The sequence below is a fragment of the Halictus rubicundus genome, unplaced genomic scaffold (genome assembly GCF_050948215.1).
Source record: "Halictus rubicundus isolate RS-2024b unplaced genomic scaffold, iyHalRubi1_principal scaffold0199, whole genome shotgun sequence".
NCBI lineage: Eukaryota > Metazoa > Arthropoda > Insecta > Hymenoptera > Halictidae > Halictus > Halictus rubicundus.
This window is the reverse complement of record NW_027488740.1, coordinates 171,605-186,247: the sequence shown is the minus strand read 5'-3', so window position 1 is coordinate 186,247 and position 14,643 is coordinate 171,605.

Genomic DNA, 14,643 nt, shown 5'->3' with positions numbered 1-14,643 from the left:
ATCCTATCCTCTATCCTATCCTATCCTATCCTCTATCCTATCCTATACTCTATCCTATCCTATCCTCTATCCTATCCTATCCTCTATCCTATCCTCTCCTCTATCCTATCCTATCCTCTATCCTATCCTATAGTCTATCCTCTATCCTATCCTATCCTCTATCCTATCCTATAGTCTATCCTCTATCCTATCCTACCCTCTTTCCTATCCTATCCTCTATCCTATCCTATCCTATCCTCTATCCTATCCTGTATCCTATCCTGTATCCTATCCTATCCTCTAACCTATCCTATCCTCTATCCTATCCTATCCTCTATCCTATCCTATCCTTTATCATATCCTATCCTCTATCCTATCCTATCCTCTATCCTATACTATCCTCTACCTTATCCTATCCTCTATCCTATCCAATTACCTATCCTATCCTCTATCCTATCCTTTCCTCTATGATATCCTATCCTCTATCCGATCCTCTATCCTATCCTCTATCCTATCCTCTATCCTATCCTATCCTCTATCCTATCCTATCCTCTATCCTATCCTATCCTCTATCCTATCCTATCCTCTATCCCATCCTATCCTCTATCCTTTCCTATCCTCTATACTATCCTATCCTCTATTCTATCCTATCCTCTATCCTATCCTATTCTCTATCCTATCCTATCATCTATCCTATTCTATCCTCTATCCTATCCTATCCTCTATACTATCCTATCCTTTATCCTATCCTATCCTCTATCCTATCCTATAATCTACCCTATACTATCCTCTAACTTATCCTATCCTCTATCCTATCCAATTACCTATCCTATCCTCTATCCTATCCTTTCCTCTATCCTATCCTATCCTCTATCCGATCCTCTACCCTATCCTCTATCCTATCCTCTATCCTATCCTATCCGATCCTCTATCCTATCCTCTATCCTATACTATCCTCTACCTTATCCTATCCTCTATCCTATCCAATTACCTATCCTATCCTCGATCCTATCCTATCCTCCATCCTATCCTATCCTCTATCAGATCCTCTATCCTATACTAGCCTCTACCTTATCCTCTCCCCTATCCTATCCAATTACCTATCCGATCCTCTATCCTATCCTATCCTCTATCCGATCGTATCCTCTATCAGATCCTCTATCCCATCCTATCATCTATCCTATCCTCTATCGTATCCTATCCTATCCTCTTTCCTGTCCTATCCTCTATCCTATCCTATCCTCTATCCTATCCTCTATACCATCCTCTATCCTATCCTATCCTCTTTCCTGTCCTATCCTCTATCCTATCCTATCCTCTATCCTATCCTATCCTCTATCCGATCCTGTATCCTATCCTATCCTCTATAATATCGTTTACTCTATCATATCCTATCCTCTATCCTATAATATCATCTATCCTATCCTATCCTCTATCCTATCCTCTCCTCTATCCTATCCTATCCTCTATCCTATCCTATCGTCTATCCTATCCTCTATCCTATCCTTTCCTATCCTCTATCCTATCCTATCCTATCCTCTATCCTATCCTATCCTGTATCCTATCCTATCCTCTATTCTATCCTATCCTCTATCCTATACTATCCTCTATCCTATCCTATCCTCTATCCTATCCTATCCTCTATCCGATCCTCTATCCAATCCTATCCTTTATCCTATCCTATCCTCTATCCTACTCTATCCTCTATCCTATCCTATCCTCTATCCTATCCTATCCTCTGTCCGACCCTCTATCCTATCCTATCCTCTATCCTATCCTATCCTTTATCCTATCCTATCCTCTATCCTATCCTATCCTCTATCCTATACTATCCTCTACCTTATCCTATCCTCTATCCTATCCAATTACCTATCCTATCCTCTATCCTATCCTTTCCTCTATCCTATCCTATCCTCTATCCGATCCTCTATCCTATCCTCTATCCTATCCTATCCTCTATCCTATCCTATCCTATCCTCTATCCTATCCTATCCGTTATCCTATCCTATCCTCTAATCTATCCTATCCTCTATCCTATCCTATCCTCTATCCTATCCTATCCTCTATCCGATCCTCTATCCTATCCTATCCTCTATCCAATCCTATCCTCTATCCTATCTATCCTCTATCCTATCCTATCCTCTATCCTATCCTATCCTCTATCCTATCCTCTATCCTATCCTATCCTCTATCCTATCCTATCCTCTATCCTATCCTATCCTCTATCGTATCCTATTCTATCCTCTATCCTATCCTATCCTCTATCCTATCCTATCCTATCCTCTATCCTATCCTATCCTCTATCCTATCCTATCCTCTATCCTATCCTATACTCTATCCTCTATCCTATCCTATCCTCTATCCCATCCTATCCTATCCTCTATCCTATCCTATCCTATCCTCTATCCTATCCTATACTCTATCCTATCCTATCCTCTATCCTATCCTATCCTCTATCCTATCCTCTCCTCTATCCTATCCTATCCTCTATCCTATCCTATCCTCTATCCTATACTATCCTCTACCTTATCCTATCCTCTATCCTATCCAATTACCTATCCTATCCTCTATCCTATCCTTTCATCTATCCTATCCTATCCTCTATCCGATCCTCTACCCTATCCTCTATCCTATCCTCTATCCTATCCTATGCGATCCTCTATCCTATCCTCTATCCTATACTATCCTCTACCTTATCCTATCCTCTATCCTATCCAATTACCTATCCTATCCTCTATCCTATCCTTTCATCTATCCTATCCTATCCTCTATCCGATCCTCTACCCTATCCTCTATCCTATCCTCTATCCTATCCTATCCGATCCTCTATCCTATCCTCTATCCTATACTATCCTCTACCTTATCCTATCCTCTATCCTATCCAATTACCTATCCTATCCCCGATCCTATCCTATCCTCCATCCTATCCTATCCTCTATCAGATCCTCTATCCTATACTAGCCTCTACCTTATCCTCTCCCCTATCCTATCCAATTAACTATCCGATCCTCTATCCTATCCTATCCTCTATCCGATCGTATCCTCTATCAGATCCTCTATCCTATCCTATCATCTATCCTATCCTCTATCGTATCCTATCCTATCCTCTTTCCTGTCCTATCCTCTATCCTATCCTATCCTCTATCCTATCCTCTATACCATCCTCTATCCTATCCTATCCTCTTTCCTGTCCTATCCTCTATCCTATCCTATCCTCTATCCTATCCTCTATACCATCCTCTATCCTATCCTATCCTCTATCCGATCCTGTATCCTATCCTATCCTCTATAATATCGTTTACTCTACCATATCCTATCCTCTATCCTATAATATCATCTATCCTATCCTATCCTCTATCCTATCCTCTCCTCTATCCTATCCTATCCTCTATCCTATCCTATAATCTATCCTCTATCCTACCCTACCCTCTTTCCTATCCTATCATCTATCCTATCCTATCTTCTATCCTATCGTTTCCTCTATCCTATCCTATCCTCTATCCTATCCTATCCTCTATCCGATCCTCTGTCCTATCCTATCCTCTATCCTATCCTCTATCCTATCCTATCCTATCCTATATCCTATCCTATCCTATCCTCTATCCTATCCTATCCTATCCTCTATCCTATCCTATCCTCTATCCTATCCTATCCTCTATCCTATCCTATCCTCTATCCTATCCTATCCTCTATCCCATCCTATCCTCTATCCTTTCCTATCCTCTATACTATCCTATCCTCTATTCTATCCTATCCTCTATCCTATCCTATTCTCTATCCTATCCTATCATCTATCCTATTCTATCCTGTATCCTATCCTATCCTCTATACTATCCTATCCTTTATCCTATCCTATCCTCTATCCTATCCTATAATCTACCCTATACTATCCTCTAACTTATCCTATCCTCTATCCTATCCAATTACCTATCCTATCCTCTATCCTATCCTTTCCTCTATCCTATCCTATCCTCTATCCGATCCTCTACCCTATCCTCTATCCTATCCTCTATCCTATCCTATCCGATCCTCTATCCTATCCTCTATCCTATACTATCCTCTACCTTATCCTATCCTCTATCCTATCCAATTACCTATCCTATCCTCGATCCTATCCTATCCTCCATCCTATCCTATCCTCTATCAGATCCTCTATCCTATACTAGCCTCTACCTTATCCTCTCCCCTATCCTATCCAATTACCTATCCGATCCTCTATCCTATCCTATCCTCTATCCGATCGTATCCTCTATCAGATCCTCTATCCCATCCTATCATCTATCCTATCCTCTATCGTATCCTATCCTATCCTCTTTCCTGTCCTATCCTCTATCCTATCCTATCCTCTATCCTATCCTCTATACCATCCTCTATCCTATCCTATCCTCTTTCCTGTCCTATCCTCTATCCTATCCTATCCTCTATCCTATCCTATCCTCTATCCGATCCTGTATCCTATCCTATCCTCTATAATATCGTTTACTCTATCATATCCTATCCTCTATCCTATAATATCATCTATCCTATCCTATCCTCTATCCTATCCTCTCCTCTATCCTATCCTATCCTCTATCCTATCCTATCGTCTATCCTATCCTCTATCCTATCCTTTCCTATCCTCTATCCTATCCTATCCTATCCTCTATCCTATCCTATCCTGTATCCTATCCTATCCTCTATTCTATCCTATCCTCTATCCTATACTATCCTCTATCCTATCCTATCCTCTATCCTATCCTATCCTCTATCCGATCCTCTATCCAATCCTATCCTTTATCCTATCCTATCCTCTATCCTACTCTATCCTCTATCCTATCCTATCCTCTATCCTATCCTATCCTCTGTCCGACCCTCTATCCTATCCTATCCTCTATCCTATCCTATCCTTTATCCTATCCTATCCTCTATCCTATCCTATCCTCTATCCTATACTATCCTCTACCTTATCCTATCCTCTATCCTATCCAATTACCTATCCTATCCTCTATCCTATCCTTTCCTCTATCCTATCCTATCCTCTATCCGATCCTCTATCCTATCCTCTATCCTATCCTATCCTCTATCCTATCCTATCCTATCCTCTATCCTATCCTATCCGTTATCCTATCCTATCCTCTAATCTATCCTATCCTCTATCCTATCCTATCCTCTATCCTATCCTATCCTCTATCCGATCCTCTATCCTATCCTATCCTCTATCCAATCCTATCCTCTATCCTATCTATCCTCTATCCTATCCTATCCTCTATCCTATCCTATCCTCTATCCTATCCTCTATCCTATCCTATCCTCTATCCTATCCTATCCTCTATCCTATCCTATCCTCTATCGTATCCTATTCTATCCTCTATCCTATCCTATCCTCTATCCTATCCTATCCTATCCTCTATCCTATCCTATCCTCTATCCTATCCTATCCTCTATCCTATCCTATACTCTATCCTCTATCCTATCCTATCCTCTATCCCATCCTATCCTATCCTCTATCCTATCCTATCCTATCCTCTATCCTATCCTATACTCTATCCTATCCTATCCTCTATCCTATCCTATCCTCTATCCTATCCTCTCCTCTATCCTATCCTATCCTCTATCCTATCCTATCCTCTATCCTATACTATCCTCTACCTTATCCTATCCTCTATCCTATCCAATTACCTATCCTATCCTCTATCCTATCCTTTCATCTATCCTATCCTATCCTCTATCCGATCCTCTACCCTATCCTCTATCCTATCCTCTATCCTATCCTATGCGATCCTCTATCCTATCCTCTATCCTATACTATCCTCTACCTTATCCTATCCTCTATCCTATCCAATTACCTATCCTATCCTCTATCCTATCCTTTCATCTATCCTATCCTATCCTCTATCCGATCCTCTACCCTATCCTCTATCCTATCCTCTATCCTATCCTATCCGATCCTCTATCCTATCCTCTATCCTATACTATCCTCTACCTTATCCTATCCTCTATCCTATCCAATTACCTATCCTATCCCCGATCCTATCCTATCCTCCATCCTATCCTATCCTCTATCAGATCCTCTATCCTATACTAGCCTCTACCTTATCCTCTCCCCTATCCTATCCAATTAACTATCCGATCCTCTATCCTATCCTATCCTCTATCCGATCGTATCCTCTATCAGATCCTCTATCCTATCCTATCATCTATCCTATCCTCTATCGTATCCTATCCTATCCTCTTTCCTGTCCTATCCTCTATCCTATCCTATCCTCTATCCTATCCTCTATACCATCCTCTATCCTATCCTATCCTCTTTCCTGTCCTATCCTCTATCCTATCCTATCCTCTATCCTATCCTCTATACCATCCTCTATCCTATCCTATCCTCTATCCGATCCTGTATCCTATCCTATCCTCTATAATATCGTTTACTCTATCATATCCTATCCTCTATCCTATAATATCATCTATCCTATCCTATCCTCTATCCTATCCTCTCCTCTATCCTATCCTATCCTCTATCCTATCCTATAATCTATCCTCTATCCTACCCTACCCTCTTTCCTATCCTATCATCTATCCTATCCTATCTTCTATCCTATCGTTTCCTCTATCCTATCCTATCCTCTATCCTATCCTATCCTCTATCCGATCCTCTGTCCTATCCTATCCTCTATCCTATCCTCTATCCTATCCTATCCTATCCTATATCCTATCCTATCCTATCCTCTATCCTATCCTATCCTATCCTCTATCCTATCCTATCCTTTATCCTATCCTATCCTCTATTTTATCCTATCCTCTATCCTATACTATCCTCTATCCTATCCTATCCTATCCTCTATACTATCCTATCCTATCCTCTATCATATCCTATCCTCTATCCTATCCCATCCTCTATCCTATCCTATCCTCTATCCTATCCTATCCTCTATCCTATCCTATCCTCTATCCGATCCTCTATCCTATCCTATCCTCTATCCGATCCTCTATCCTATCCTATCCTCTATCCTATCCTATCCTCTATCCTATCCTATCCTTTATCCTATCCTATCCTCTATCCTATCCTATCCTCTATCCTATACTATCCTCTACCTTATCCTATCCTCTATCCTATCCTTTCCTCTATCCTATCCTATCCTCTATCCGATCCTCTACCCTATCCTCTATCCTATCCTATCCTCTATCCTATACTATCCTATCCTCTACCTTATCCTATACTCTATCCTATCCAATTACCTATCCTATCCTCTATCCTATCCTATCCTCTATCCTATCCTCTATCCTCTCCTATCCTCTATCCTATCCTATCCTCTATCCTATCCTATCCTCTATCCTATCCTATCCTCTATCCCATCCTATCCTCTATCCTTTCCTATCCTCTATCCTATCCTATCCTCTATCCTATCCTTTCCTCTATCCTATCCTATCCTCTATCCTATCCTCTATCCTATCCTCTATCCTCTCCTATCCTCTATCCTATCCTATCCTCTATCCTATCCTATCCTCTATCCTATCCTATCCTTTATCCTATCCTATCCTCTATCCTATCCTATCCTCTATCCTATACTATCCTCTACCTTATCCTATCCTCTATCCTATCCAATTACCTATCCTATCCTCTATCCTATCCTTTCCTCTATCCTATCCTATCCTCTATCCGATCCTCTATCCTATCCTCTATCCTATCCTATCCTCTATCCTATCCTATCCTATCCTCTATCCTATCCTATCCGTTATCCTATCCTATCCTCTAATCTATCCTATCCTCTATCCTATCCTATCCTCTATCCTATCCTATCCTCTATCCGATCCTCTATCCTATCCTATCCTCTATCCAATCCTATCCTCTATCCTATCTATCCTCTATCCTATCCTATCCTCTATCCTATCCTATCCTCTATCCTATCCTCTATCCTATCCTATCCTCTATCCTATCCTATCCTCTATCCTATCCTATCCTCTATCGTATCCTATTCTATCCTCTATCCTATCCTATCCTCTATCCTATCCTATCCTATCCTCTATCCTATCCTATCCTCTATCCTATCCTATCCTCTATCCTATCCTATACTCTATCCTCTATCCTATCCTATCCTCTATCCCATCCTATCCTATCCTCTATCCTATCCTATCCTATCCTCTATCCTATCCTATACTCTATCCTATCCTATCCTCTATCCTATCCTATCCTCTATCCTATCCTCTCCTCTATCCTATCCTATCCTCTATCCTATCCTATCCTCTATCCTATACTATCCTCTACCTTATCCTATCCTCTATCCTATCCAATTACCTATCCTATCCTCTATCCTATCCTTTCATCTATCCTATCCTATCCTCTATCCGATCCTCTACCCTATCCTCTATCCTATCCTCTATCCTATCCTATGCGATCCTCTATCCTATCCTCTATCCTATACTATCCTCTACCTTATCCTATCCTCTATCCTATCCAATTACCTATCCTATCCTCTATCCTATCCTTTCATCTATCCTATCCTATCCTCTATCCGATCCTCTACCCTATCCTCTATCCTATCCTCTATCCTATCCTATCCGATCCTCTATCCTATCCTCTATCCTATACTATCCTCTACCTTATCCTATCCTCTATCCTATCCAATTACCTATCCTATCCCCGATCCTATCCTATCCTCCATCCTATCCTATCCTCTATCAGATCCTCTATCCTATACTAGCCTCTACCTTATCCTCTCCCCTATCCTATCCAATTAACTATCCGATCCTCTATCCTATCCTATCCTCTATCCGATCGTATCCTCTATCAGATCCTCTATCCTATCCTATCATCTATCCTATCCTCTATCGTATCCTATCCTATCCTCTTTCCTGTCCTATCCTCTATCCTATCCTATCCTCTATCCTATCCTCTATACCATCCTCTATCCTATCCTATCCTCTTTCCTGTCCTATCCTCTATCCTATCCTATCCTCTATCCTATCCTCTATACCATCCTCTATCCTATCCTATCCTCTATCCGATCCTGTATCCTATCCTATCCTCTATAATATCGTTTACTCTATCATATCCTATCCTCTATCCTATAATATCATCTATCCTATCCTATCCTCTATCCTATCCTCTCCTCTATCCTATCCTATCCTCTATCCTATCCTATAATCTATCCTCTATCCTACCCTACCCTCTTTCCTATCCTATCATCTATCCTATCCTATCTTCTATCCTATCGTTTCCTCTATCCTATCCTATCCTCTATCCTATCCTATCCTCTATCCGATCCTCTGTCCTATCCTATCCTCTATCCTATCCTCTATCCTATCCTATCCTATCCTATATCCTATCCTATCCTATCCTCTATCCTATCCTATCCTATCCTCTATCCTATCCTATCCTTTATCCTATCCTATCCTCTATTTTATCCTATCCTCTATCCTATACTATCCTCTATCCTATCCTATCCTATCCTCTATCCTATCCTATCCTATCCTCTATCATATCCTATCCTCTATCCTATCCCATCCTCTATCCTATCCTATCCTCTATCCTATCCTATCCTCTATCCTATCCTATCCTCTATCCGATCCTCTATCCTATCCTATCCTCTATCCGATCCTCTATCCTATCCTATCCTCTATCCTATCCTATCCTCTATCCTATCCTATCCTTTATCCTATCCTATCCTCTATCCTATCCTATCCTCTATCCTATACTATCCTCTACCTTATCCTATCCTCTATCCTATCCTTTCCTCTATCCTATCCTATCCTCTATCCGATCCTCTACCCTATCCTCTATCCTATCCTATCCTCTATCCTATACTATCCTATCCTCTACCTTATCCTATACTCTATCCTATCCAATTACCTATCCTATCCTCTATCCTATCCTATCCTCTATCCTATCCTCTATCCTCTCCTATCCTCTATCCTATCCTATCCTCTATCCTATCCTATCCTCTATCCTATCCTATCCTCTATCCCATCCTATCCTCTATCCTTTCCTATCCTCTATCCTATCCTATCCTCTATCCTATCCTTTCCTCTATCCTATCCTATCCTCTATCCTATCCTCTATCCTATCCTCTATCCTCTCCTATCCTCTATCCTATCCTATCCTCTATCCTATCCTATCCTCTATCCTATCCTATCCTCTATCCCATCCTATCCTCTATCCTTTCCTATCCTCTATCCTATCCTATCCTCTAACTTATCCTATCCTCTATCCTATCCAATTACCTATCCTATCCTCTATCCTATCCTTTCCTCTATCCTATCCTATCCTCTATCCGATCCTCTATCCTGTCCTCTATCCTATCCTATCCTCTATCCTATCCTCTATCCTATCCTATCCTCTATCCTATCCTATCCTCTATCCAGACTATCCTCTATCCTATCCTATCCTCTATCCCATCCTATCCTCTATCCTGTCCTATCTTCTATCCTATCCTATCCTCTATCCTATCCTCTATCCTATCCTATCCTCTATCCCATCCTATCCTCTATCCTGTCCTATCTTCTATCCTATCCTATCCTCTATCCTATCTTCTATCCTATCCTATCCTCTATCCTATCCTCTATCCTATCCTATCCTTTATCCTATCCTATCCTCTATTCTATCCTATCCTCTATCCTATACTATCCTCTATCGTATCCTCTATCCTATCCTCTATCCTACTCTATCCTCTATCCTATCCTATCCTCTATCCGATCCTCTACCCTATCCTCTATCCTATCCTATCCTCTATCCTATCCTATCCTATCCTCTACCTTATCCTATACTCTATCCTATCCAATTACCTATCCTATCCTCTATCCTATCCTATCCTCTATCCTATCCTCTATCCTATCCTCTATCCTCTCCTATCCTCTATCCTATCCTATCCTCTATCCTATCCTATCCTCTATCCTATCCTATCCTCTATCCTATCCTATCCTCTATCCCATCCTATCCTCTATCCTTTCCTATCCTCTATCCTATCCTATCCTCTAACTTATCCTATCCTCTATCCTATCCAATTACCTATCCTATCCTCTATCCTATCCTTTCCTCTATCCTATCCTATCCTCTATCCGATCCTCTATCCTGTCCTCTATCCTATCCTATCCTCTATCCTATCCTCTATCCTATCCTATCCTCTATCCTATCCTATCCTCTATCCAGCCTATCCTCTATCCTATCCTATCCTGTATCCCATCCTATCCTCTATCCTGTCCTATCTTCTATCCTATCCTATCCTCTATCCTATCTTCTATCCTATCCTATCCTCTATCCTATCCTCTATCCTATCCTATCCTTTATCCTATCCTATCCTCTATTCTATCCTATCCTCTATCCTATACTATCCTCTATCGTATCCTCTATCCTATCCTCTATCCTACTCTATCCTCTATCCTATCCTATCCTCTAACCTATCCTATCCTCTATCCTATCCTATCCTCTATCCTATCCAATCCTCTATTCTATCCTATCCTCTATCCTATACTATCCTCTATCCTATCCTATCCTCTATCCTATCCTATCCTCTATCCGATCCTCTATCCAATCCTATCCTCTATCCTTTCCTATCCTCTATTCTATCCTATCCTATCCTCTATCCTATCCTATCCTCTATCCCATCCTATCCTCTATCCTTTCCTATCCTCTATCCTATCCTATCCTCTATCCTATCCTTTCCTCTATCCTATCCTATCCTCTATCCGATCCTCTATCGTATCCTCTATCCTATCCTCTATCCTATCCTATCCTCTATCCTATCCTATCCTCTATCCTATCCTATCCTATCCTCTACCTTATCCTATACTCTATCCTATCCAATTACCTATCCTATCCTCTATCCCATCCTATCCTCTATCCTATCCTCTATCCTATCCTCTATCCTCTCCTATCCTCTATCCTATCCTATCCTCTATCCTATCCTATCCTCTATCCCATCCTATCCTCTATCCTTTCCTATCCTCTATCCTATCCTATCCTCTAACTTATCCTATCCTCTATCCTATCCAATTACCTATCCTATCCTCTATCCTATCCTTTCCTCTATCCTATCCTATCCTCTATCCGATCCTCTATCGTATCCTCTATCCTATCCTCTATCCTATCCTATTCTCTATCCTATCCTATCATCTGTCCTATTCTATCCTCTGTCCTATCCTATAATCTATCCTCTATCCTATCCTACCCTCTTTCCTATCCTATCATCTATCCTATCCTATCTTCTATCCTATCGTTTCCTCTATCCTATCCTATCCTCTATCCTATCCTATCCTCTATCCGATCCTCTGTCCTATCCTATCCTCTATCCTATCCTCTATCCTATCCTATCCTATCCTATATCCTATCCTATCCTATCCTCTATCCTATCCTATCCTATCCTCTATCCTATCCTATCCTTTATCCTATCCTATCCTCTATTCTATCCTATCATCTATCCTATACTATCCTCTATCGTATCCTCTATCCTATCCTCTATCCTACTCTATCCTCTATCCTATCCTATCCTCTATCCTATCCTATCCTCTATCCTATCCTATCCTCTATCGTATCCTCTATCCTATCCTCTATCCTATCCTATTCTCTATGCTATCCTATCCTCTAACCTATCCTATCCTCTATCCTATCCTATCCTCTATCCTATCCGATCCTCTATCCAATCCTATCCTTTATCCTATCCTATCCTCTATCCTACTCTATCCTCTATCCTATCCTATCCTCTATCCTATCCTATCCTCTATCCTATCCTATCCTCTGTCCGACCCTCTATCCTATCCTATCCTCTATCCTATCCTATCCTTTATCCTATCGTATCCTCTATCCTATCCTATCCTCTATCCTATACTATCCTCTACCTTATCCTATCCTCTATCCTATCCAATTACCTATCCTATCCTCTATCCTATCCTTTCCTCTATCCTATCCTATCCTCTATCCGATCCTCTATCCTATCCTCTATCCTATCCTATCCTCTATCCTATCCTATCCTCTATCCTATCCTCTATCCTATCCTCTATCCTATCCTCTATCCTATCCTCTATCCTATCCTCTATCCTATCCTATCCTCTATCGTATCCTATTCTATCCTCTATCCTATCCTATCCTCTATCCTATCCTATCCTATCCTCTATCCTATCCTATCCTCTATCCTATCCTATCCTCTATCCTATCCTCTCCTCTATCCTATCCTATCCTCTATCCTATCCTATACTCTATCCTCTATCCTATCCTATCCTCTATCCTATCCTATCCTATCCTCTATCCTATCCTATCCTATCCTCTATCCTATCCTATCCTCTATCCTATCCTATCCTCTATCCTATCCTATCCTCTATCCTATCCTATCCTCTATCGTATCCTATCCTATCCTCTATCATATCCTATCCTCTATCCTAAACGCGCCTCAATCCTATTCTATCCTCTATCCTATCCTATCCTCTATCCTATCCTATCCTCTATCCTATCCTATCCTCTATCCTATCCTCTATCCTATCCTATCCTATCCTCTATCCTATCCTATCCTATCCTCTATCCTATCCTATCCTTTATCCTATCCTATCCTCTATTCTATCCTATTCTCTATCCTACACTATCCTCCATCCTATCCTATCCTCTATCCTATCCTATCCTCTATCCTATCCTCTATACCATCCTCTATCCTATCCTATCCTCTATCCGATCCTCTATCCTATCCTATCCTCTAGAATATCGTTTACTCTATCATATCCTATCCTCTATCCTATAATATCATCTATCCTATTCTATCCTCTATACTATCCTATCCTCTATCCTATCCTATCCTCTATCCTATCCTCTCCTTTATCCTATCCTATCCTCTACTCTATCCTATCCTCTATCCTATACTATCCTCTATCCTATCCTATCCTCTATCCTATTCTATCCTCTATCCTATCCTATCCTCTATCCTATCCTATCCTCTATCCTATCCTCTATCCTATCCCATCCTCTATCCTATCCTATCCTCTATCCTATCCTATCCTCTATCCTATCCTCTATCCTATCCTATCCTCTATCCTATCCTATCCTCTATCCTATCCTCTCCTCTATCCTATCCTATCCTCTATCCTATCCTAACCTCTATCCTATCCTCTATCCTATCCTCTATCCTATCCCATCCTCTATCCTATCCTATCCTCTATCCTATCCTATCCTCTATCCTATCCTATCCTCTATCCGATCCTCTATCCAATCCTATCCTTTATCCTATCCTATCCTCTATCCTACTCTATCCTCTATCCTATCCTATCCTCTATACTATCCTATCCTCTGTCCGATCCTCTATCCTATCCTATCCTCTATCCTATACTATCCTCTATCCTATCCTATCCTCTATCCGATCCTCTATCCAATCCTATCCTTTATCCTATCCTATCCTCTATCCTACTCTATCCTCTATCCTATCCTATCCTCTATCCTATCCTATCCTCTGTCCGATCCTCTATCCTATCCTATCCTCTATCCTATCCTATCCTTTATCCTATCCTATCCACTATCCTATCCTATCCTCTATCCTATCCTATCCTCTATCCTATCCTATCCTCTATCCGATCCTCTGTCCTATCCTATCCTCTATCCTATCCTCTATCCTATCCTCTATCCTATCCTATCCTATCCTATATCCTATCCTATCCTATCCTCTATCCTATCCTATCCTATCCTCTATCCTATCCTATCCTTTATCCTATCCTATCCTC